We start from the raw sequence: 561 nt of genomic DNA, 5'->3' as shown, positions 1-561 counted from the left end.
TGTTTCTCTTTAACAGCCTGAATTTGTAAACATTTTTCTTTTTTTGGTCCTGAATCTGGTTGGCCTGTGTGGAATTACATGTGTCATTACCCTCCAAACTCTGGGCATGCAAATTGCTCACCTGTTACTCTGCCTTTTCTAATCCCTTGTGGGAATTCCCTCTGAGACAGCCACCTTCATGTTTCTCCAGGTTGGAGTCAGGTATCAACAGTACTGTCTCCAGACTCTAGACATATTACTTTCTCCTGAGAATTCGGTACTCATGTCTGAACTAAATAGAGGCAGAGTTTACTGGGGCTGACTGCTCTGAACTCTTGTTGGCAAGTTCTGTAGGAATATGTCTAACTTTCTTCTCTGTAGGTATGATTGTCTCTCCTCCTCAAAATGATGACCTCAGCAAAAATTTCGGGACAAGGCAGTACAGAAAAAAAGCCCTACTTAATGTCCCAGGACAACAGGAAAAGTCTCACGTAATGTCCTGTCACTCTTAACGTATTGACACTCCCTGACACGGGGTTCTGCCCAGACTACCACTAATGCTGTATCACCATTTCTCCAGAC

The sequence above is a fragment of the Carlito syrichta genome, unplaced genomic scaffold, assembly GCF_000164805.1.
Source record: "Carlito syrichta isolate Samal-C Ts95f unplaced genomic scaffold, Tarsius_syrichta-2.0.1 Scaffold171141, whole genome shotgun sequence".
NCBI classification, from domain to species: domain Eukaryota; kingdom Metazoa; phylum Chordata; class Mammalia; order Primates; family Tarsiidae; genus Carlito; species Carlito syrichta.
Note: the sequence above shows the minus strand (reverse complement) of the source record.